Below are 26,295 nucleotides of genomic sequence, written 5' to 3' on the forward strand. Positions count from 1 at the left end.
GCTTAATCGGGAGCCAATGTAGGTCAGCGAGCACAGGTGTGATGGGTGAACGGGACTTGGTGTGAGTTAGGACACGGGCAGCCAAGTTTTGTATGTCCTCAGGTTTACATAGGGTGGAATGTGGGAGGCCAACTTGGAGTGCGTTGGAATAATCAAGTCTAGAAGTAACAAAAGCAAGGATGAGTGTTTCAGCAGCGGATGAGCTGAGGCAGGGGCAGAGACGGGCAATGTTATGGAGGTGGAAGTAAAGTAGGCGGTCTTTGTTATGCTGCGAATATGTGGTCAGAAGCTCAATTCAGGGTCAAATATGGCACCAAGGTTGCGAACAGTGTGTTTCAGCCTCAGACAGATGTTAGGGAGAGGGATGGAGTCAGTGGCCAAGGAACGGAATACAGCTCACCCCTGCTGACGAAGGGGACTAGTCAGTGCTTCCACTTCCACGGCAGCACAGCCCTGGTGGTCAGCTGGGAACAGAATAGATCAGCACCCTAAGTACGGTCATTCAGACACTGGGGGCTGAGCTGCAGGCTGCTGTCTCTCAGTGATTTCAGCTGCCGTTAGGCGAGCCATTCCACTGTTCAGTGGGGCACAGATCCAAGGCCCAGTGCTATGGTGATAAGAAAGAAAGACTTGCATTTATATAGCACCTTTCACGACCTCAGGACATCCCAAAGTTCTTTACAGCCAATGAAATGTTTTTGTAGTGTAGTCACTGTTATAATGTAGGAAACACGGCAGCCAAATTGTGCAGCGCAAGATCCCGCAAACAGCAATGTAATAAGGACAAGATAATCTGTTTTAGTGATTTTGATTGAGGGACCATATTGGCCAGGACACCGGGTGAACTCTCCTGCTCTTCTTCAAAATAGTGCCATGGGATCATTTACATCCACTTGAGAGAGCAGACGGGGCCTCGGTTTAACATCTCATCTTAATGACAGCACCCCTGACAGTGCAGCACTCCCTCCCTACTGCACTGGAGTGTCAGCCTAGATTTCTGTGCTCAAGTCCCTGGAGTGGGACTTGAACCCACAACCTTCTGACTCAGAAGTTGTATCAAAACTGCTACAAAGAATAATAAATATAACTCACTACCTAACTGTATTGTGGGAGTTTGTGTAAAGGACGGTCCATGTCCTTGTTATTTGAACCTTCGCCTCTCAGCGCCGAGCTTTGCACAGTCAGTCTGCTTTCAGAACTCCGTCAGGGCAACAGCTGATCCAGGGGATGGGAGGCAAAAGGGAGAAGCCTCGGATGACCCACTTTCTGATTGTCCCTCCCTTCCTCCAATATACTCCTGCTATCCCTCTAATGGGATGTGTAGGACTGAGCACTTTGTTATTCATAAAGGCTAGAGTCATTCAGGAAAGAAGGCATTTATTTGTTGCTGGCTTATTCATCCAGGGGTGATGTATATTGGCATGGTCAAGTAGGGCAAAGAGGGCTGGGCATTGTCACGTTCTCCGAGGTGCACTGGATTGAAGGATTGCCCCTTTATTTGAAGGTTGGGGAGCAGGAGGTAAGGCACTGTTGTCAATGACAGACTGTGTGATGGAGAAGAGAAGTTGTGAGCTGCTGCTTCTTGCGGCAGTCCCTGAGATATTCTCTGAGTGATGGCCAGCCTGATGCCCTCCTCCATGTGTCAGCTTTGGCTCAGTTGGTAGCGCACTCACCTCTGAGTCAGAAGGTTCAGGGTTCAAGTCCCGCTCCAGAGACTTGAGCACATAAAGCTAAGCTGACATTCCAATACAATGCTGAGGGAGTGCTGCACTGTCAGAGGTGCCGTCTTTCAAATGAGACGTTAAACCGAGGCCCCGTCTGCTCTCTCAGGTGGACGTTAAAGATCCCATGGCACTATTTTGAAGTAGAGCAGGGGAGTTCTCCCCAGTGTCCTGGCCAAAATTTATCCCTCAACCAACATAACAAAAACAGATTATCTGGTCACTATCACATTGTTGTTTGTGGGAGCTTGCTGAGCGCAAATTGGCTGCTGCATTTCCTACATTACAACAGTGACTACGCTTCAAAAATACTTAATTGGCTGTAAAGCGCTTTGAGACATCCGGTGGTTGTGAAAGGCGCTATATAAATGCAAGTCTTTCTTTTTCATGGAGTCCTGCCTCCAACGCTGCAGGGGCCAGCTCCCCAGGAATGTCCACACTCAGGCAAAGTTGGGTGGCAAGGTTATGCAGGGCACAGTCGGCTACAACGATATGGGACACATGAGCTGGAGCTTAGTGCAGAGCCCTCTTGACCAATCAAGACAAGAAAAGTGCCCCTTTAAAACTTCAATGGTCATCTTAATGCCAGCTCTGGTAGAGACATGTGCCTCATGTGTAGTGTATGTACCTTTAAGAGGAGAACTACTTTTACAGCTCCTGTATACTGTAATACCGGCAGTGACCACACCTGTATATAAACCCTGAGTAGGGATCTGTACTGTTTAGTTTTTAGAACACCCTCATCCAGTAAACACCTGTTGATTGTTCATCTGCAGTCTCCATCTATTTACTGAAGAACACCATACCTCAAGATTCACGGATTTAACAGTGGCGACGAGGCAGATTCGTACCTACCTGCAACTCTGCATTTCCTCCCAGGGATTCGCTCCTGGAGGACAGTGGAAGAAAGTCGAGGCCAGAAGCACGGGCGTCGACCATGAGCAACCGCCCAGTCATCCAGCAGAGATTGAGCATCGCAGGGGAGGCTGTTGAGAGCTGGGCTTGGTTCTCCAGTCATGACGATCCAGCGCAACAGGATGGCAACAGGTATGGCACAGACCCTTCCTGGACAGCGGTGGCTGGAGCCGACCGATGGCACAGAAAAGGCCGAGCAGCGTCGACAGGGTGAGAGAGAGGGTAAAGCACACAGGGTGCAGCCGGGGGTTGAAGACCGAGCGGCGTCGACGGAAAACAAAAAGAGAGAGAGGGTAAAGCACAGCTGGGGTTCAGGACCGAGCGGCGTCAACGAGAGAGGCGCGCAGGAAAATGTGCAGAGCGCAGCCAGTGCTCAAGGGCTGAGCAGCGTCCGCGGGGGGAGAAAGGAAGCACGGGAGACGCCATTTGAGCTGCAGCGGAGAAGAAGGGAGAGCGCGGGAGATACCATTTTTGAAGCCGCAGCGGAGAAGAAGGGCGAGCGCGGGAAGAAAGGCAAGCGCAGGAGGCACCATTTTGAGCCAGCGGAGAAGAAGGGAAAGCACGGGAGATGCCATTTTTAGCCAGTCTAACCACACCCAGGGATGCCGAAGAGTGGCAGTGTCACAGCGTTCGACAATGAAGTCGAAGATTGGGCGACATATGTAGAATGCATTGAAGTGTATTGCAAGGCGAATGAAGTGCCAGATGCCAGGAAAGCACTGGTATTGTTGAATTCCATGGGTGCAAAAACGTATGGCTTACTGCGAAACCTAGTAACCCCAGAGAAGCCAGTGGATAAGGATTTTGAAAGCATAGTGGTAATCCTACAGGACCAATTAAACCCCACACCGCTGCTGATAGCAGAAAGATTTAAGTTTCACAAAAGGAACCAGCATAAAGATGAAAGTAATGCTGAGTATTTAACGGAACTGCGCAAGCTATCGAAACACTGCCAGTTTGGAATGGGACTAGCAGATACATTAAGGGACAAGTTTGTGTGTGGGCTTCAAAGTGAAGGAACCCAGAAACGGATTCTATCAGAAAAGGATCTTACGCTGGACAAGGCTTTCAGCATGGCAGTATCACATGAAGCAGCCGCACGGGGCGCTGCAGAGATACAAAGGAGACCGCAAGAATATGGCACCAATGAAATGTCACATGGAGCAGTGAAGTGTTATCGCTGCGGCAGAACAACACACGACCAGAAGGATTGTTGGTTCAAGGACCAAGTATGCAGACAGTGCGGAAAAGCAGGACACATAGCAAGAGTCTGCAGTTCGGGAAAGAAAACCAGCAGCAAGAAATCTCCACAGGAGAAGTACAAAAAAGGTACATAAGGTGACGGAGAGTAGTTCAGACGAACAGAAAAGTGATACAGACTCCGGAAGCAAGGAGCTGGGTTGCCTGAAACTGCATAATGTAATCAAAATGGAGGATCACCAGACTGTCTGGGTCACGCTCAAGATAGACGGAGTCCAAGTGAAAATGGAATTGGACACAGGATCAGCCCTAACAGTCATAAACCGAAGGGACTACAAGCGGCTATTCTCACATATACCCTTGAGAGATTGTCTTGAAGACGTACACGGGGCAAAAAGTCTACCCCAAAGGAAAAATAAGGGTGAACGTGATAAACAACAGCAAGGAAACACCAAAAATGGACCTATATATATTGCCAGATGGAGGACCACCACTACTAGGACGTGAATGGATCCGGAAGATACAGTTAGATTGGCATTCCATACAAGCACTGACGGTAGAGGCCAAAAAGGATGACGACGTCACACCTGGACGACTGTCAAAAATGCTAACTGATGCACAAGAAGTGTTCCAGAAGGGACTCGGAACACTAAAAGGCATAACAGCGATGATCAAAATAGAGGAAAATGCAAGCCCAAAGATTTTTAAGGCCAGACCGGTGCCTTATGTGATCCGCCCAGCCGTCGAAGCAGAGCTGGAAGGTTTGGAACATTCAGGAGTACTGTCCAAAGTGGACTGGAGCGAGTGGGCTACACCCATCGTTCCTGTAATGAAGAGGTCATTGAGTAATACGCCTGGGGAACCAAAGAAGGTTTGCATCTGTGGGGACTTTAAGGTGACCGTGAACCCAGTCCTTCACACAGTACAATATCCGCTTCTGTGGATTGAAGATATTTTTGCCTCGCTATCTGGAGGAAAACGCTTCACTAAGATTGATCTGGCCCAGGCGTACCTGCAAATGGAGGTATAAGAAGCCTCGAAACAATACCTCACGATCAACACTCACAAAGGTCTCTACCAATACAACCGGCTGGTGTTCGGGGTGGCATCAGCTCCGGCTATTTCGCAAAGGGCAATGGATCAAGTCCTGCAAGGGATTCCAGGGACCCAGTGTTATTTGGACGACATCCTGGTCACGGGCGAAAATGACAGTGATCACCTCGCCAACCTGGAGCAGGTGCTCACTACATTGAAGGAATATGGGCTCCGAGCTAATCACCACAAATGCGAGTTTTTCCAGAAGCAGATCTCGTATTGTGGCCATGTTATTGATGAAGATAAAAAGAAAATTCTACAACATCCAAATCCCAATCAAAATCTGGCTCAAAATATTTGACAGCATAATCCTGCCCATTGCGCTGTACGGTAGTGAAGTATGGGGCCCGCTCAATCACCATAGCTACACTAAATGGGAAAAACACACAATAGAAGCCCTACATGCAGAATTTTGCCGAAGCATTCTTCGCACCCAAAGGAAAACACCAACAAATGCATGCGGAGCCGAACTAGGCAGATACCCACTGATAATAAACATCCACAAATGAGCACTAAACTTCCTAAATCACCTCAAATCTAGCTCCCCAGACACCCTTCATTTTAAAGCCTTCCAGACACAAGAGCTGAACCCAGAAAAGAGTCCCCTGAGTCAGCTGCTACTGAAACTAAGTACTCCTACTCAGCCGGACCCTGACCAGTCCCAGACCAACACTGCCGTCCAAACACCAATCCGAGTGAACCAAATCATTAAACAATGCAAAGAAACCTACCTGGAACATTGGAACAATGTAACCAAAAGCCAAAGCAGATTAGAATGTTACCGGGCCCTAAAAAGAGAATATAAACTGGCAGACAATCTCTCGACCATCAGAGACACAAAACAGAGACAGACCCTCACCAGGTACAGACTAAGCGACCACCAACTGACAATTGAAAAAGGAAGATACAAGAAATCCTGGCAGCCTAGAGAGAATAGAATATGTGATCAATGTCTGGCCGGCGAGGTTGAGACAGAGATGCATTTCCTCCTAAAATGCGAAAAATTCAACACAACAAGAAACATATTATTTGACAAGCTCAGCCAAACAACCCCAGATTTCAAAGAATTGGATGACCTGTCAAAATTAAGATTAGCCCTGGTAGAAGGAGACAGACCATACCTTGGTGCCAAATATGTAACAACATGTCACAACCTGAGGACTGTTTAAAATTAATACAGAATGTACCCAACGATGTTCAACGACTTTAAATTAATATTGTTTAAACTAATATTGTATGTACCCAACGAAGGTCAAAATTGTTTGACACCTACAGAATGTTGGAAAACTGTACTTTTTGTTATGTAAGCTTTGGCAATATGGTTCCCTGTAAACTTTCATGCCAATAAAGCATTTGAATTGAATTGAATTGAATTGTATTGATTAGATAAGTCCCCTGAAAAGATTGAGGCAGTACTCAAGGCTCCAGCACCAGAAAATGTGTCACAACTGAGGTCGTTCCTCGGGCTGGTGAACTACTACCATAAGTTCTTAACAAATTTGTCTACAGTATTACACCCACTGAACACCCTACTGCAAACGGGGGTACCATGGAAGTGGAATGACGAATGTAAACGAGCTGTCCAGAAGTGCAAAGAATTGATCACATCAAAAGAGGTGTTGGCTCATTTCAACCCTGCACTACCAATTCGGTTGGCGTGTGATGCATCACCCTATGGTATTGGAGCGGTGCTGTCGCACAAATTCCCGGACGGTTTGGAGAGGCCAGTAGCCTTTGCGTCTCGGTCACTAACCTCAGCCGAGCGCAACTATGCCCAGATTGACAGGGAGGCCCTCAGCCTAGTGTGGGGAGTGAAAAAGTTCAACCACTATCTGCACGGGCAGAAGTTCACCTTGCTGACTGACCACCAACCACTTGTCTCCATCTTTAATCCAAAGAAGGGCGTTCCGGTGATGACTGCGCAACGGCTACAAAGATGGTCCCTTTTTCTAGGGGGGAACCAATATGAAATAGAGTATAAAGGCACGAAACAGCCTGGAAACGCTGATGGGCTATCACACCTGCCACTGCCTACTGCGGAGGAAGTACCAGCAGTGGACCCTGTCGAAATATTTTATTCAACTATAATTGAACGCTTGCCAGTAACTAACGCGGATATAGAGAAGGAGACCCGAAATGATCCAACACTGTCTCGGGTATATGATTTGACGGTGAAGGGATGGCCAACACATGGCAACACACTGCTGCCAGCATTCCCATCCAGAAGAGAACAGCTGTCAGTATGCTAGGGCACATTGATGTGTGGATCCCGAGTGGTAATTCCACCCAAGTTAAGGGAGAGAGTGCTCAATGAGCTTCACGAAGGCCATCTGGGAGGGGTGAAAATGAAAAGCCTTGCTAGGGCTTATGTGTGGTGGCCGGGGATCAATCAACAAATCGAGGACCTAACTAAGAGCTGCTCAGGATGCCAGAAGGTCCAAAATGCACCACCACATGCCCCTCTACACCCATGGGAGTGGCCCTCCTCTCCATGGCAACGGGTGCATATTGATTTTGCTGGTCCATTCATGGACTCAATGTTCTTAATAGCTGTGGATGCGCACTCGAAATGGCCTGAGGTGATCAAAATGTCCTCCACCACTACGGAGAAAACAATTGCAGTCCTACGGACCATATTTGCCAGGAACGGCTTGCCAGAGGAGATTTGCTCTGATAACGGACCACAGTTTGTGTCCGAAGAGTTTCGGAAATTTATGAGAAGGAATCGGGTAAGGCATTACACATCCGCCCCGTATCATCCAGCCGCAAATGGATTGGCTGAGAGGTTCGTACAAACCTTTAAAAAGGCAGTAAGGGCCATGTGCGATGATGACATTCCACTGCAGCATAAGGTGGACAATTTCCTGTTAGCCTACAGAAATGCGACACATGCAGTTACCAACCAAACCCCGGCCATGATGTTCTTTAACCGAAGGTTGAGATCTCGTCTGGATTTGCTCAGACCAAATGTACGAAGAAATGTTGAGAATAAGCAATTCCAGCACATCAATGAGAAGCCAACAAGGAGCTTCAGTGTAGGACAACCAGTTTTGGCCCGCGACTACCGAACAGAGAAATGGCAACCAGGAACGATATGCACACGGCAGGGGCCACTAATGTACACAGTGGATGTTGGGGAGAACATTGTGAGATGCCATGTCGACCAGATCCTAGCATCACAGGAACGAGTCAACCCCATGTCTCGCGTACCTGGTGATGAACCCGACATACCGGTAGCATCTACCCCAGAAACAGTAGCATCGGAAGCTGATGAACTAACCGACGACAGGGGGCCAGAATCGCCTCCGCACCAAGAGCATGGCACTTAGGAAAGGTGCTATCCAGAAAGGATCAGGAAGCCACCCCAAAGACTGAATTTATAAATGGACTGTTTCAGTTAATGAGCATGTTAAAACTGTTAACTGTTAAATGAATGTTATGGTACTGTTAATCTAAAAGGGGAGGAATTGTAGTGTATGTACCTTTAAGAGGAGAACTACTTTTACAGCTCCTGTATACTGTAGTACCGGCAGTGACCACACCTGTATATAAACCCTGAGTAGGGATCTATACTGTTTAGTTTTTAGAATACCCTCATCCAGTAAACACCTGTTGATTGTTCACCTGCAGTCTCCGTCTATTTATTGAAGAACACCATACCTCAAAATTCACGGATTTAACATCGTGTAGCGCTTCTCTAGGTGGGGCCATTATCAATGGGAGCAGGGGTCACCCACAAGTCATTTGCTCACATGATTTGTTTCCTTGGAGGTCAGAGAGGACCAAATTTGAAAGGACGAATGCTCGTGCTCCTAATCTACTCCTCCTATGACGTGCCCCACAGGTGTCATGTGGTTGAGTGCTGGGTGGCTGGGATGGTCCCCAAAAGCCTTCATGGCCTGAGGTGACTCTCGTCTCAGCGAAGCAGCAGTCCCGGGGGACCTGCTTCTGGCAGCCTTTCTCTTGCAGTGAAAAGGGGTACCAGTCCCATGTCTGAAGCTGGGAATATGTGGATGTTGGAGGGGCCTGCGAGGCAGCAAGCTCATTGTCACTCTCTGGAGAGACAGCGACATTTGCCTCCACCCTTTACAGCCTATTGGTGCTGCGCAAAGAGCTGAGACGTGCTACCGGTCATTGTCAGTACCGATCGAATGGTCCCAACAAGGTTGCGGAAGCCAGGTGGAAGTGTTCCATTCTAAGCATCTATTGCAACACAGTTAGTTGCCACTCCTAAAACCACCAATGTCCTTAGCAGCTTTTTTTGGTATCTTGATGCTGCAGCGATCTCCTTGCCTGTGGCAGTCTCCAGGGTGTTCTACAGGTCATGAGAAACTTTACACAATGTGTCTCCAATGCAGGAAATGCACCTCCCTCCATTTGCCCATCATCTCAACCATAAGTATAGAAACCATCTCATCGTCTCCACAAGAGATTGAAGTTCAAGATGCTATATAAATGCAAGTTGTTGTTGTAGGCCACCTTTTCTTTTGAAGGGGGAGAAGGCAATAAGAAGGATATATGAGTGGCATAGACACTTTCCCCCATATAAGTGCGAACATATGCAGAGGTGCTTTGTCCCTTTAACTGAAGTGACCTTGAAGTTTAGCAGTAGCCCTTATGGCAGGTAATGTGAGTTCACAGAGTGGTTTTGAGGAAAGAGGTGCTTGAGTGTTTGCAGGGGTTGGCCTTTACAGAAGTGAGGTCCACGACATGCAAAAGCTAAGAGAAAGAGCGTGAGTTGTAAGGAGCTGAGTGAAGCTGTCTGAGGGGCAAAGGATTGTAAGAGCCTTGACATACCTGGACCACCCTTGTGAGGCCACTGAAGCTCTTGCTGCACTGTGGGGGATTCCTGGAGTGGTGGAGGTTGCACTGGATGCCTCTGCCACCTCCCTCCACACAGCCTGCACCACCCTCTTGCTCTCAGTATCCAGCAGTCTGCTTTTGCTGGCCCACACTTCAGCCAGAAACTCCTCCAGAGATCCCACTAAAAGTCTGGTGGACCTTGTAGCTACTGTCTCCCTTTCTGGAGGATGCTGCTACTGCTGTTTCAGACATTGCTGCTCTACAAGGTTTGTGTAGAGCCCTGTGCACAGTTCTGGTCTCCATATTACAAACAGAATATAGAGGCACTGGAGAAATTGCAATAAAGATTTACTAGGATGATACCAGAACTGAGAGGTTAGACCTATCAGGCTGGGGCTCTTTTCTGTAGAAAAGAGAAGGCTGAGGGGTGACCTGATAGATGTCTTTAAAATTATGAAAGGGTTTGATAGGGTAGACATAGGGAAGATATTTCCACTTGTGGAGGAGTCCAAAACTAGGGGCCATCAATATAAGATAGCCACTAATAAATCCAATAGGGAATTCAGGAGAAACTTCTTTACCCAGAGTGTGGTGAGAATGTGGAACTCGCTACCACAGGGAGTGGTTGAGGTGAATAGCACAGATGCATTTAAGGGAACTCTGGATAAACACGTGAGGGAGAAAGGAATAGAAGGATATGCTGATAGGGTGAGATGAAGAGGGTTGGAGGAGGCTCGTGTGGAGCAGAAACACCGGCATGGACCTGTTGGGCCATATGGCCTGTTTCTATGCTGTACGTTCTATGTAATTCATGTAATTTTTGAACTCCAGCCTCTAATGACTTGCAACCGATGAGAGAGGAGAGAACAGTGCTTGTAATTAGATGTGGGGAGAATGGAAGCAACTGCATAATTTAAAGCTGAATTAAGGAAGATTTAATTTAAAAATTTTCCTGCTCCAGTGAAAAGCAAATCGTGTGTTTCTGTAGTAGTTGATGCTGAGCTTAGCTCTACGTCAGCTTGGCTCAGCTGGGAGCCTAGAGTCAGAGGTGGTGGGTTTGAGCCGCACATCATGGACTTGAGCACATTACGTACACTGACCCCCCAATCCGGCAGTGAGAGTGTGCATCACTGCCAGCACCATTCGAGTAAAATGCTAAAGTGAGGTCTGGTGGATATTGAAGATCCAATGGCACCACTTGAAGAAGAACATGGAGTTCTCCTGCTGTCCTGACCAACATTCCTCCCTCAAACAACACCAACACTACCACCACCAGCTGGTGCTTTTCCCCTCACCATTCCCCTCCACCATGATTTGTCAGACACTGAGCCCGTGAAATTCTATTGCAAAACCATTTCATCTCACTACCTCTTTGACTACTTCGAAACATCTAAAAATACAATCTCCTTATTCCCTGAATTCTTTCATTTTGTGTCCACCTTTCCCTCCTGTCAAGCTGTCTGAGGTATTCACCAGAATGCTACCAAACCTTAACGGGTTAAATGCTGAGCACAGTACTAAACTAAAGTGTCAGCCTAGGCTCTGTGCTCATCTCTGGAGTGGGCTGTGCAGCGAGAATTCAGATGTCCATTATTCGATGAAGGAATTATTGGGCTTTGAGAAATCTGGGCTCCTTCTCACTGGTGACCTAACACATGTTCTCGAGATATCTCTACTTTGAACAAACACCACACTGGACGTCAGTGGACTTCTACACTTGGTACAGTTGTCTCCTGCTGTTGGGCAAGAAGAAGAACACATCCTCCAACAGGAGATTGAAAGAGTGTGATCAGATCAATTACATTTTCCACATAAATGCAATTAAATCTGAGGGCAGATCCTGTGGAACCTGTTTTCCACCCACTGCTGAAAGTAAAATCAGCCCCCTAGAGTCTGAAACAACTATTAAACTCTGAGTGATCTCAACCAATGACAATTAGACTTTAATGCCTTAAAGAGACACATCTCCAGTTTAGCAGCATAAATGTGTTCACTTCCTGTCTGTCATACTTCAGGCATCACTTCTGGCATCGCACATTCTGCATAACGCCCTGTTACCATGCTCTGGCAACACTGATTCTCTTAATTTTTGTACTCATAATAAGAGTGACAAGTTAGAATGCTGCAATTATAACTGAGAGGCAAAATGAACCAATATGAAAATGAGCAGAGCTAATCAAATCACTCAAAAAGATTCAAAATCCTTTCTGTCTCGACAAATCACTACTCAGCAAATGAGAGAGGTGATGAAACTGTACCAAAAATAAACTGAACCAATCAAATCACTCAAAAACAAGTTCTTTTCTGCTGCCATTTTTTTGTCAATAGCAGAAATTTTTAATGTCAAAAATAAAGTTTACTACATAATAAGGACATTAAAAAATTACATATTTCACAATTAAACTTGCCTACAAGATTTTCTGTTGCGTCTTTGTGTACTATCATTAATGGCCCAGACTTTCCTGTCAAAATAAAGGTGAGGTTAATGGCGCTCGCCTTTAACTATTTGCAAATCGCACAGCAACTTCAGGCGAGGGCAGTTAAACTCAAATATCCAAACGTTGCTGTCCAACATGCCATTAGCTTCGCAAAAATGGCACCTGGCTGTCTGGCTCACTGTTGACATGCATTGAATGGTACGAAGTTGCTGTACTTGTTTGGCAGTTATGAACTAAACTTGCCACAGAAAGTTAAATCTTGTCCATTCCAGTCTAAGTACCCTTTTAACGAAGTGATAAGTGTTAATTACTGCCAATCAACTTCTCTGGCACTAAAATTAACTATTACAACTGTGGAGTCTCATTCCTTTAGATTTTCGTTTTTGTTGGAGATTTAAAAAATGTAGAATTTAATTTTCTTTTACTTTTCCTCTGTCTTTTTTTCTCTCTCTCTTAATCCATTCTTCCTTTCCCTCTCTATTTCTCTTTCTATACCTGATTTGGCATTGAATTCACCCTCTCTAATTTACACTTCCTTCTCAGTCCCTGCGCTGTTTATTTCTCAATCCTTTGATCTGATTGGTTAAGGAGATACACAGTTGCTTGTCCTGTTCACTCAGATGCCCAGTTTCCCTCGCTGCAAGATTATCAGCTCGCACTTCCAGGAACTTGCAGCGCAAAATATCATCAAGATTAAACGGGCAAGGGCAAGTCTAACTAACAGATTCACTCCAACTGCAAAATCTGCCCCAATGTTTATTAACTCAGCAACGTTTGAAATCTTGGGATATCTCCATGTCACCTGTGCTTGCAGTTCCCAGGATGCCACAGTCTGAGCATGTGGAGGGTGTAGAGTCTCCCAGCATGCATTGTTACAATCCTTTTAGCCAGTATTTACCAGCTTATATTTCAAGTTGATTTCAAATGGAGCTGGAGCGTGAATTTAGTAATTTTTAAGGTAATGTTTCACAGAAAAAAATAGTTTCAATTGCTCTTTTAACTCTTAGAGAAAGAGGATACTCAGGGAGACAGACAGGGAAAGAGAAATGAATGAGTGATTACAGCATCTGTACTTTTCTTATGTATACCTTGTGATTAAAAAAAAAATCATTCTTGGGTATTTGGACGTCTCTGGAAATGTCGGCATATATTGCCCATCCCTAGTTGCCCTTGAGAAGGTGGTGCTGGGCCTTCTCGAACCTCTTCAGGCGGTGGTCCAAATTGCCCCCAATGTATCCTCACACTAACCATGAACAATGCCATGGGTGATCTGCCAGTATATATATTGTTGCCCCTTCAAAGTGCATGTCACACTGGATTCTGATTGGCTCAAAATGTTATGCTCAAACAATGCGATTGAAAGGGTGTGCAGGGAATCTCCTCAGCGCTCCGACGCCGTGACCTGGCCGCAGTAACCCATTTTACCCGCCTTTAATACCGTAATTCTGGGGTAGTTACAGCAGCAGGTCGACAGCAGCTCCGAGGAGATTCACGGCCATAGAGAACCTAAGGGAGGGGGGCCAATCTGCAGCTAGCCTGCCTGGCACAAAACTGATGGGATTGGGTCAGATGCCAGTTTAACAACCAGCATGATTTCACTCTCCTTTGAACTCAATGGAGGTTGAAATGGGACGGGGTGTAAAGCGAGCAGCCAATCTGATCACCGCAGTTTCCTGCCGGGCCGGTTAGCTTCATATTCGTCCCCCTAGTTTTTTTTTACAGCAACTTGACTTTATCAGCTTAAAGGGACAGGCCAGATTAATGTCAGAACCACCTTGGCTGTAAAGTAATGCAATGTGAGGTAAATGGTATAATACTCCGATATAACACACCGTGTTCTCTGACTTACCATGTCAGAGTGACACCAGACTGCCTGCATGCCCTTGTCAAGGAACTGTAGAATGTGGATTCAAAGGGAAGAGATTGCAGGGGCTCTGACACAAACTTTCAGAACCTCTCTGGCCACAGGGGAGATGCCAGAGGACTGGAAGACAGCTAACGTAGTACCACTATTCAAGAAGGGTAGTAGGGATAAACCAGGGAATTACAGGCCAGTGAGTCTAACATCAGTTAGGGAAATTATTGGAAAAAATTCTGAGGGACAGAATTAGTCTCCACTTGGAGAGGCAAGGATTAATCAAGGATAGTCAGCATGGCTTTGTCAGGGGGAGATCATGTCTAACCAATTTGATTGCATTTTTCAAGGGGGTGACTAGGTGTGTGGATGAGGGTAGTGCAGTTGATGTAGTCTACATGGACTTCAGTAAGGCTTTTGACAAAGTCTCACATGGGAGACTAGTCAAGAAGGTAAAAGCCCATGGGATCCAGGGCAATTTGGCACATTGGATCCAAAATTGGCTTAGTGGCAGGAGGCAGTGGGTGATGGTCGAAGGTTGTTTTTGTGACTGGAAGCCTGTGTCCAGTGGTGTACCACAGGGATCGGTGTTGGATCCCTTGCTGTTTGTAGTGTACATTAATGATTTAGATATGAATGTAGGAGATATGATCAGCAAGTTCGCAGATGACACGAAAATTGGTGGAGTGGTAAATAGCGAGGAGGGGAGCCTCAGGCTACAGGACAATATAGATGGGTTGGTCAGATGGGCAGAACAGTGGCAAATGGAATTTAACCCTGAAAAGGGTGAGGTGATGCATTTTGGGAGGACTAACAAGGCAAGGGAATACACAATGAAAGGTAGGACCCTAGGAAGCACAGAGGATCAGAGGGACCTTGGTGTGCATGTAAATATATCCCTGAAGGCAGCAGGACAGGTAGATAAGGTGGTTAAAAAGGCATATGGGATACTTGGCTTCATTAGCCGAGGCATAGAATATAAGAGCAGGGAGCTTATGATGGAGCTGTACAAAACACTAGTTAGGCCACAGCTGGAATACTGTGTGCAGTTCTGGTCACCACACTATAGGAAGGATGTGATTGCATTGGAGAGGGTGCAGAGGAGATTCACCAGGATGTTACCTGGGCTGGAGCGCTTCAGCTATGAAGAGAGACTGGACAGGCTGGGCTTGTTTTCCTTAGAGCAGAGAAGGCTGAGGGGGGACCTGATTGAGGTGTACAAAATCATGGGGGGGATAGATAGGGTTGATAGAAAGGAACTTTTTCCTTTAGTAGAGGGGTCAATAACCAGGAGGCATAGTTTCAAGGTAAGGGGCAGGAGGTTTAGAGGGGATTTGAGGAAAACTTTTTCACCCAGAGGGTGGTTGGAATCTGGAACTCGCTGCCTGAAAGGGTGGTGGAGGCAGGAACCCTCACAACATCCAAGAAGCATTTAGATGAGCACTTGAAACGCCATAGCTTACAAGGCTATGGACCAAGTGCTGGAAAATGGGATTAGAATAGACAGGGCTTGATGGCCGGCACGGACACGATGGGCCGAAGGGCTTCTTTCTGTGCTGTATAACTCTATGACTATGACTCTAGCTCAGTCCTACACATCCCATTAGAGGGATAGCAGGAGTTTATTGGAGGAAGGTAGGGACAATCAGAAAGTGGGTCATCCGAGGCTTTTCCCTTTTGTCTCCCATCCCCTGGATCAGCTGTGGCCCTGACGGAGTTCTGAAAGCAGACTGACTGTGCAAAGCTCGGCGCTGAGAGGTGAAGGTTCAAATAACAGGGATGTGGACCGTTCCTTACACAAATTCCCACGGTACTGTTAGTGTAGTGTATGTGCCTTTAAGACAGAACTACTTTTACAGCTCCTGTATACTGTAGTACCGGCAGTGACCAAACCTGTATATAAGCCTTGTGCATGCCTCTGTACCCCCAGTCTTGAGACTACCCTCCTCCAGTAAATACCTGTTATCATTAAGTTACAGCATCCATGTGGTTATTGAAAAACAGCATACTCTCAGAATCACTGATATAACAGTGGCGACGAGTGTCGATTCGAATCTACCTGCAACTCTGCATTTCCCTTTGAGGATTCGCTCCGGGAGGGCGGTGTAACAAAAAAAAAAGTCGAGGCCAGGAACACGGGCGTCGACCACGAGCAACCGCCCAGTCGTCTGGCAGAGAGTGAACATCGCAGGGGAGGCTGTGGAGAGCCGGGCTTGGTTCCCCAGCCACGACGATCAGCAAGAGACTGACGACAGGTCCAGCGCAGACCCTTCCCAGACAGCGGCGGCTGGAGCTGACCGACAGCGAAGAGAAAGCCGAACAGCATCGATGGGGTAAGACAGAGGGTGAAACGCACAGGGCGCAGCCAGGGGTTGAAAACTGAGCGGCGTAGAGAAAAAAAAACAAAACAACAAACCGGAGAGAGAGAGGGTAAAGCAACAGCCGGGTTCAGGGACGAGCGGCGTCGAGAAAAAAAAAAAGAATGCGCAGAGCACAGCCAGGGCTCAAGGGCTGAACAGTGTTCGCGGGGAGAAGAAGGAAGAGCGCAGGAGACGCCATTGAGCCGCGGAGAAGAAGGAAGAGCGCGGGAGACACCATTTTTAGAAGTCGCAGCGGAGAAGAAGGGCGAGCGCGGGAAGGAAGGAAAGCGCGGGAGATGCCATTTTGTGCCAGCGGAGAAGAAGGGGAAGCATGGGAGATGCCATTTTTGACAGTTAAATCACACCCAGGGATGCCGAAGAGTGGCAGTATCTCTACATTTGACAATGAAGTTGAAGATTGGGCGACATATGTGGAATGTATTGAGGTGTACTGCAGGGCGAATGAAGTGCCAGATGCTAGTAAAGCACTGGTTTTGTTAAATTCCATGGGTGCAAAAACTTATGGGTTACTGTGAAATCTAATAACCCCAGAGAAGCTGGTTTTGTTAAATTCCATGGGTGCAAAAACTTATGGGTTACTGTGAAATCTAATAACCCCAGAGAAGCTGGTGAACAAGAATTTCGAAAGCATAGTAGAAATCCTACAGGACCACTTAAACCCCACACCGCTGCTGATAGCAGAACGATTTAAGTTCCATAAAAGGAACCAACACAAAGACGAAAGCAATGCTGAGTACCTAACGGAACTGTGCAAGCTATCGAAACACTGCCAGTTTGGAGCGGGACTAGCAGATACGTTAAGGGACAAGTTTGTGTGTGGGCTACAATGTGAAGGAACCCAGAAACGGCTTCTATCAGAAAAGGATCTTATGGTGGACAAGGCTTTCAGTATGGCAGTATCACACGAAGCAGCCGCAAGGGGAGCTGCAGAGATACAATGGAGACTGCAAGAATATGGCACCAATGAAATGTCCTATGGAACAGGGAAGTGCTATCACTGCGGCAGAACAACACATGACCAGAAGGATTGTTGGTTCAAGGACCAAGTGTGCAGACAGTGTGGAAAAGCAGGACACATAGCAAGAGTCTGCAGGTCTGGGAAGAAAACCAACAGTAAGAAATCTCCACAGGAGAAGTACAAAAATGTACACCAGGTGATGGACAGTGGTTCAGATGAACAGAAAAGTGACACAGACTCCGGAAGCAAGGAGCTGGGTTGTCTGAAACTACATAAGGTAACCAAAATGGAGGATCACCAGACTATCTGGGTTACACTCAAGATAGACGGAGTCCAAGTGAAAATGGAATTGGACACAGGATCAGCCCTAACAGTCATAAACCAAAGGGACTACAAGCGGCTATTTTCACATATACCCTTGAAAGCTACAGAGATTGTCTTGAAGACGTATACAGGGCAAAAAGTCTACCCCAAAGGAAAAATAATGGTGAAAATGATATATAAAGGCCAGGAAATACCTAAAATGGATATATATGTATTGCCAGATGGAGGACCACCACTGCTAGGACGTGAATGTATCCGGAAGATACAATTAGATTGGCATTCCATACAGGCGCTGAAGTTTGAGGCCAAAAAGGATGACGACGTCACACCTGGACGACTGTCAAAAATGCTAACTGACGCAATAGCAGTGTTCCAGGAGGGACTAGGAACACTAAAAGGCATAACAGCAACGATTAAAATAGAGGAAAATGCAAGCCCAAAGTTTCTTAAGGCCAGACCAGTGCCTTATGCGATCAGACCAGCTGTCGAAGCAGAGCTGGAAGGGTTGGAACGTTCAGGAGTACTGTCCAAAGTGGACTGGAGCAAGTGGGCTTCAACCATCATTCCTGTAATGAAGAGGTCGTTGAGTAATACACCTGGGGAACCAAAGAAGGTCCGCATCTGTGGGGATTTTAAGGTGACAGTGAACCCAGTCCTTCACACGGTACAATATCCGCTTCCACGAATTGAGGATATTTTCGCCTTGCTATCTGGAGGTAAACGCTTCACCAATATTGATCTAGCCAAGGCGTACTTGCAAATGGAGGTAGAAGAAGCTTCGAAACAATACCTTACGATTAACACTCATAAAGGTCTCTCTCAATACAACCAGCTGGTGTTCGGGGTAGCCTCGGCTCCGGCTATCTGGCAAAGGGCAATGGATCAAGTCCTGCAAGGGATTCCAGGGACCAGTGTTATTTGGACGACATCTTGTTCATGGGCGAAAATGACAGTGATCACCTCGCCAACTTGGAGAAGGTGCTCACCAGATTAAAGGAGTATGGGCTACGAGGTAATCGCCACAAGTGCGAGTTTTTCCAGAAACAGATCTCGTATTGTGGCCACGTCATCGATGAAGAGGGGTTACATAAGTCCCCTGAAAAGATTGGGGCAGTAGTCAAGGCTCCAGCACCGGAAAATGTGTCACAACTGAGGTCGTTCCTCGGGCTGGTAAACTACTACCACAAGTTCTTACCAAATTTGTCCACAGTATTACACCCACTGAACACCCTACTGCAAACAGGGGTACCATGGAAGTGGGATGACGAATGTAGACGAGCTTTCCAGAAGTGTAAAGAATTGATCACATCAAAAGAGGTGTTGGCCCATTTCAACTCAGCGCTACCAATTCGTTTGGCATGTGATGCATCACCCTGTGGTATTGGAGCGGTGCTGTCGCACAAATTCCCAGACGGGTTGGAGAGGCCAGTAGCCTTTGCGTCTCGGTCACTAACCTCAGCCGAGTGCAACTACGCCCAGATTGACAGGGAGGCCCTCAGCCAAGTATGGGGAGTAAAAAAATTCAACCACTATCTGCATGGGCAGAAGTTCACCTTGCTGACTGACCACCAACCACTTGTCTCCATCTTTAATCCTAAGAAGGGCGTTCCAGTGATGACTGCACAACGGTTACAAAGATGGTCCCTGTTTCTAGGGGCGAATCAATATGAAATAGAATATAGAGGCACGAAACAGCATGGGAACGCTAATGGGCTATCGTGCCTGCCGCTGCCTACTGTGGAGGAAGCACCAGCAGTGGACCCTATCGAGACATTTTATTCGTCAATAATTGAACTATTGCCAGTAACGAACGCGGATATAGAGAAGGAGACCCGCAATGATCTGACGCTGTCTCGGGTATATGATTTGACGGTGAGGGGATGGCCAACACATGGCGACTCACTGTTGCCAGCATTCTCACCCAGAAGAGAACAGCTGTCAGTATGCCAGGGGACAGTGATGTGTGGATCCAGAGTGGTGATTCCACCCAAGTTAAGGGAGAGAGTGCTAAATGAGCTACATGAAGGTCATCTGGGGGGAGTGAAAATGAAAAGCCTTGCTAGGGCTTATGTGTGGTGGCCGGGAATCGATCAACAAATCGAAGACCTAACTAAGAGCTGCTTAGGATGCCAGAAGGTCCAAAATGCACCACCACATGCCCCTCTACACCCATGGGAGTGGCCGTCCTCTCCATGGCAACGGGTGCATATTGATTTCGCTGGTCCATTCATGGACTCAATGGTCTTAATAGCAGTGGATGCTCATTCGAAGTGGCCTGAGGTGATAAAAATGTCCTCAACCACTACAGAGAAAACGATTGCAGTCCTACGGACCATATTTGCCAGAAACGGTTTGCCAGAACAGATTTGCTCTGATAATGGACCACAGTTTGTATCCGAAGAGTTTCAAAAATTAATGAGAAGGAATGGGTAAGGCATTACACATCCACCCCGTATCATCCAGCCACAAATGGATTGGCTGAGAGGTTCGTACAAACCTTTAAGGAGGCGATAAAGGCCATGTGCGATGATGAAATTCCACTACAGCATAAGATGGACAATTTCTTATAAGCCTACCGAAACGCGACACATGCAGTTACCAACCAGACTCAGCCATGATGTTCATTAATCGAAGGTTGAGATCTCGTCTGGACTTGCTCAGACCAAATGTGCGAAGAAATGTTGAGGACAAACAATTCCAGCACATCAATGAGAAGCCGACAAGGAGCTTCAATGTAGGACAACCAGTCTTGGCCCGTGACTATTGAACCGAGAAATGGCAACCTGGAACGATATGCACAAGGCAGGGGCCATTAATGTACACAGTGGATGTCGGGGAGAACATTGTGAGACGCCACGTCGATCAGATCTTAGCGTCACAGGAACGCGTCAACCCCATGTCTCGAGTACCTGGGGATGAACCCGATATACCGGTAGCATCTACCTCAGAAGCAGTAGCAGTGGAACCCGATGAACTACCCGATGAAAAGGGGTCAGAATCGCCTCTGCCCCAAGAACACGAACCTCAGGAAAGGCGCTATCCCGAAAGGGTCAGGAAGCCGCCCCAAAGACTGAATCTATAAATGGACTATTGTTGTTTAATGTACATGTTAAAGTGTTAATTGTTATTTGAATATTAGGGGTACTACTAATCTAAAAGGGGAGGAATTGTAGTGTATGTGTCTTTAAGACAGAACTACTTTTACAGCTCCTGTATACTGTAGTGCCGGCAGTGATCACACCTGTATATAAGCCTTGCGCATGCCTCTTTACCCCCAATCTTGAGACTACCCTCCCCCAGTAAATACCTGTTATCGTTAAGTTACAGCATCCGTGTGGTTATTGAAAAACAGCATACTCTCAGAATCACGGATCTAACAGTTAGGTACTGAGTTATTCTTATTATTCTTTGTAGCAGTTTTGATACAACTTCTGAGTCAGAAGGTTGTGGGTTCAAGTCCCACTCCAGGGACTTGAGCACAGAAATCTAAGCTGACACTCCAATACAGTACTGAGGGAGTGCTGCACTGTCGGAGGAGCTGTCATTCAGATGAGACGTTAAACCAAGGCTTTGTCTGCTCTCTCAGATCGACATAAATGATTCCATGGCACTATTTTGAAGGAGAGCAGGGGAGTTTGAAAGGATTATTACTAGTCCTAGCCCCTTTAGAGCTACCCCGGATCAGGTGTATTCCCCAGACGTTCACTTTCAACTAAAGTTTGAGTTAGCTGAATCCTAAAGATATTAATTGGGTTTAAAGGTCCCGACGATCTCTCCCTAAAGGAAAGGAGCAACCTGAAGATGTTACCATCCTCCAGATAGCACTTTTAATAAGTTTAGCTAGACTGTAACCTTCCGGATATTAAGAGGGTCCGGAAAACTTCCCCAGAATTCTGCAACTCCTCACCAAAGAGTGTACCGAGATTGAGTTCAGGAGCTTGATACAGAAGTACTATGTGAGACTAATAAAATATAGATTTATTAAAGAACCAACATGTAATTTACAGTTGATGATTCAATCGCAATATTAACAGTTCCAAATACAAAAAGCTTTTACAATCTTATTATCAGAGATCCTTATTCTCAAATCTTAACTTCGTTACATTTTTACATTTCTCAGTCTTATTCCAGGATATCCACCAAAATCAAATACCTTTGATACCCGAGTTACAAAGCGTTGAAGACTTACAGAGCTTGCCTCTGCAGCCGAGAATCATTTTGCCCCTTTACAGCGAATCTATCATCCCATTTGTAAGTTCAATTTTTGTACCCTTTCTCAGTGGTATATCCTTTGAAGTTTTCTGCTAATGTAAGCTAATTATCTCTAATCATTTTTCTGTTGACTTCTGCTATTCTTACAATCAGTTCAGCTGGTAGCATTAAGAATGATGTCTCCTGTGTAGGTGTCTCAAGCGTAACACAAAAACAAAGTAATGGCTGGTGCATCTATTTGATGTCATTCTTACCAAGGTCTTCTGTTTGTATCTTTTTACAACATGTAGATTAAAAACACCTCAACTGGGTGCACCATTGTCTTCTTAGTTACCTCAACTGGTTGTAACACAGACTCGTGTCTCTGTGTTTCATTTGATGTCATTTTTACGAAGGCATGTTTCTTTAATTTATGTGATTCTTTCTGAAGTGTTGGTTTGAGACAATTTAACAGGTTATACCATTGTGTTCTTTCCAAAATTTCAGACTTTCAGGAACCTCCAACCTCCTGTTTAAATAAGGCTATTGATTCAGTGTCAACAACTTATCTTATCTCAATAGCCTGTATGTTGTTTACAACTTTTCCATTGTTGAGGCTTTTAGATTTTCAAGCCCAGTTTGTCATGTTTTAATAAAGTCAAAATTCTTTCATAGGATGATGTATTTTTCTGAAAATGGCTTATTCCTTCACAAGTTCACCCGGTGTCCTGGCCAATATTTATCCCTCAACCAACATCACTGACACAGATTATCTGGTCATTATCAGGTTGCTGTTTGTGGGAGCTTGCTGTGAGCACATTGGCTGCTACGTTTGCCACATTACAACAATGACTCCACTTCAAAAGTACTTCATTGGCTGTAAAGCTCTTTGGGACTTCCTGATGTCATGACAGGCGCTATAGAAATGCGAGTCTTTCTTTCTTTAACTGAGTCAATTCCTCAGCCACTTCAGAAGGCAATGAAGAGTCAACCACACTGGAGTGGGACTGGAGTCGCTTGTAGGCCAGACCAGGCAACGACAGCAAGTTTCCTTCCCTAAAGGACATTAGTTGGGTTTTTACAATAATCCAACAGCTTCATGGTCACTTTTGCTGACACCAGCTTGTATTCCAGATTTATTTACTTATTTGCAGGGTGAAAATGTGCCCTTTCTATATTAGGTACCAAGGAGCTCTCTGTTTAAACTTTAAACTGCAGCCAACCTACAGAGGCACTGGAACCTGCCACAGCTGCCCAGTGTTGCCTGGGTAACAGTATTCTCTTGGAGCACTGAGATCAGCTAGTAATGACTTCTTAAACTTTAAAGCAAAAGTAATTTCACGTCTACCTTTAAGGGAAATGATGTGGGAGTAGGATCATGGGAACAACACCACCTCCAATTTCCACTTGAACTTATGCACCATCTCGATTTGGACATATATCGCCATTCTTTCATCGTTGCTGGGTCAAATCCTGGAACTCCCTCCCTAACAGCACAGTGGGAGTACCTTCACCACACGGACTGCTGCGGTTCAAGAAGAAGGTGGCTCACCAACACCTTCTCAAGGGCAATTAGGGATAGGCAATAAATGCTGGCCTTGCCAGCGACACCCACATCCTGTGAGTGAATAAAACAAAGAATCTCTGGTTCAGATAATATTTAAATGACAGAACCCTCCAACATGCTACATCATGCAATTGTGGAGCTCCTGATCAGACCCCGGAGCACATCATTGAGCACTGCCCTCAGAGGAAATTCGCAGGCAAACTACAAGATATCCATGCTGTTACACCAGAAGCTTTGGCCTGGATAATTTGACTGAGATATTGGCATTTGATTTGCTTTGCTACTAACATACGAAAGAATAAGAAGATCTCCCACTTTTAATATTCGGATTATGTTTTACCTAAGAGGTAGCCTTGTTCATTTGCAGTACTTGATGATGTTTTATGTGCATACTATTAGCATCTTTGTTTCAAAATAATTGCAAACATTTGCCACAGACTGTGGAAAGTATTAATTGAGTGACGTCTAACTTTCAAAATTAAGGTTTCAGTCAGACGAGCTGCCTGTAGGCCGAGCTGGGACCTTTGTCTTTCCCTCTGAAAATTATAATCATTATAATTTCAAAACATTTCAACAATCCACATCAATCTGTTCACCCCTACAAATGAGAACACAAAGAAGAAATAGTTAGCACTAAATTGTTAATGAACGGAAAATGAGAGAATTTGCATCTGGGCAAATTAGCTTAATAAGCAAGTGACACGTTCGACCTGAATAAGTAATCTTCTCTCTGGCAAAATAGGCCTCAGACACTGAACTGCTTTGGATGCTGTGGGAAATGTAGAAAGGACAAAGCTCGCCAAAGGCACCAGCTACATTGATGCAATGGGTTTAAAAAGTTTAAAGGATATCAGAGTGCAACCATTTTGTGTTTGGGAGCTGAATCAGTAGAAAAGGGAAGGTTCTAAAGCTGCTTAAAGTTGAAACTTGGTCATTTACTCTTTATGCTGCCCAGGAGAAGACTGGCTCCCGTGAAAGGGCACAGGATGGGTAGGGCGTCACTAATACAGTGCTATATCAGTGAAGAAGTTATGCTTCAGCTGTACGGAGCCTTGGTCAGATCCCATCTGGAGTGACTGTGTTCAGTTCTGGGCACTGCACCTCAGGAAGGATATATTGGCCTTGGAGGGGGAGCAGCGCAGATTCACCTGACTGGGGCTTAACGGGTTAAATTATGAGGAAAGGCTGCATAAACATGGCTTGTATTCCCTTGAGTTTAGAAGGCTAACGGGTGATGTAATCGAGGTGTTTAAAATGATAAAGGGTTTCAACTATTTCCTCTGGTGGGGGAGTCCAGAACAAGGCAGCACAATCTTTAAATTAGTTAATTTAGGAGGCACGTTTTCACACAGAGGGTAGTGGAAATGTGGAATTCCCTCCTCCAGAATGCTATGGATGCTGCGGGTCAATTGAAATTTTCAAGACTGGGAACGATATATTTTTGTTAGGTAAGGATATTGAGGGATATGGATCAAAAATGGAGTTGAGATACAGACCATGCCATGATCTAATTGGATGGCGGAACAGTCTCGAGGGGCTGAATGGCCTCCTCCTGTTCCGATGTTGTGGGGGCACTTGGGAAACCTCCCCATTCCCTGGTGCTGCATGTGTGTCTCATTGGAGTTGCTTCTCTCACAAGTGGAAACACACCCGCTGTTTAAGAGCCGCCTAAATTAGGCGACTGAGAAATCCAGACAGGCGGTTTTGGTTTGCCTGATATGGAGTGCACACTGTAGGAACACAGCCCTCCTACCTAAACCCAGAGAGCTGAGATACAGATTATTGTGTTCACAGGGTCCAAGGGGATACAAGATAAAGCCTGTCATCTAATAGGCAGGCCCTGTCTGGCCTGTAACCTCCAGCCTCTCTGGTTCTCAGTCTAGCACAACCTTTCTTATCTCCGATCGATACCATCATCGTCAATGCTTCGTTCAATTATTTTCACTTGCCGCTTCCAATAGGACAACTCTGTGTCATGTGCAATATTCCTCCCACAAACATCCTTGATAGATTCACCATGATAGAAGTAAGCACATTGTAGCAAAATTACACTTCTTATATTGTTGTTACTCTTTGACAAAAAGAATCTAAAGTCTGGGGAGCGCGCTGCACCCCCTCCAAGGCCAATGTACCCTTCCTGAGGTGCGGTGCCCAGAACTGAACACAGTGCTCCAGATGGGGTCTGACCAAGGCTCTACAACTGAAGCATAACTTCCTCCCATGTGTAACCCAGCCCCTTTGATATAAAGGCCATCTTTCCATTGGCCTTTTTAATTCATTTTTGTACCTGCCTACTACAGATCCTTGCTTCTCACCATTTAGAAAATACTCCGATATATTTTTCTTGGTCCCAAAGTGGATCACCACTTAATCTCTCCATGTCCTTTTGCACCTTTCTGCTCCCATCTGCGCTACTTACTGCCCCACCTAGCTTAGTGTCATCTACAAATTTGGATATACAACTCTCTATTCCTTCATCCAAGTTATTAATAAATATGGTGAAATGTTGAGGCCCCAGAACAGATCCCTGGAGAACATCACTTGTCACACCCTGCTTTTCACAGTACCTACCCTTTATCCCCACTCTCTGGTCTGGATTTTGTCACTGGGGGCGGGCTGGGGCGTGTCAGGTGGTCGGCGTGTCAGGACCCCGCCCCTGATGTGAGGCGGAGCAAAAGTGCAATTTTGCCTTAATTGGGCACTTGATTTCCAGCGTGTGGAAACCCCTGGCCCAATGAGCCTTTTGATACTGAAACTCGCCTCCGATGACATCATCTATGCAGCTGGATTTAAGGCCTGCAAGCAGCTTTGATTCTTTTTCAGCCTTACAACTTGATCAACATACTT

Source organism: Somniosus microcephalus, chromosome 13 (genome assembly GCF_052327205.1).
Source record: "Somniosus microcephalus isolate GS21.2 chromosome 13, FLI_Smic_1.0, whole genome shotgun sequence".
Lineage (NCBI taxonomy): Eukaryota > Metazoa > Chordata > Chondrichthyes > Squaliformes > Somniosidae > Somniosus > Somniosus microcephalus.